Consider the following 592-nt stretch of genomic DNA (forward strand, 5'->3'; position numbering starts at 1 on the left):
TCTAAAATAAGGTATGTAAGGGAAATTTTAAAACTTCCTTTAGATTTATTTTGAATACATTTTTCTTGTTGTAAAAATACATATAACACATTTGCCAATTTAACAGTTTACACATGTACCGTTTGGCGGCATCAACTACATCAATGGTGTTGCGCAACCATCATCAATATCTCCTGCCAAATTTTCCATGACCACAAACAGAACCAATGTTGCCTAAACAATGACTCAAAACTATGGAATGCTTCAGGAATGTCCTGATGTAGGGGCCATGCTAATCTTCTCTGTATCATTCCACTTTCAGTGGATGTGCTAGTGGGGTATTATTTTGAAAAGATATAAGTAAATGAAGAGGCATACCATATTCATGGATAGGGGCATTTTATAAAGATGACAATTCTCCCCCAGTGGATGCAGAGATTTGATGAATTTCTGATCAAACTCCCAAGAGGGTATTTCATGGGACTGGATGAGGTCATTCTAAATTCCATACAGAAAAACAGAGGGTCAGGAATAGGACACTCTGAAGTCCCTGCCACATACTAGGGACACTATGAAGCTGTAGTAATTGAAGTGACAGGAGATCATTGCATGG

At 37.8% G+C, this 592-nt stretch overlaps 1 pseudogene; it reads right to left on the reverse strand.

The window, feature by feature from the left end:
- Window positions 1-227: 227 nt before the first annotated feature.
- Window positions 228-321, reverse strand: LOC142442013 (U6 spliceosomal RNA; annotated as a pseudogene).
- Window positions 322-592: the final 271 nt, after the last annotated feature.

Source organism: Tenrec ecaudatus, chromosome 2 (assembly GCF_050624435.1).
Source record: "Tenrec ecaudatus isolate mTenEca1 chromosome 2, mTenEca1.hap1, whole genome shotgun sequence".
NCBI lineage: Eukaryota > Metazoa > Chordata > Mammalia > Afrosoricida > Tenrecidae > Tenrec > Tenrec ecaudatus.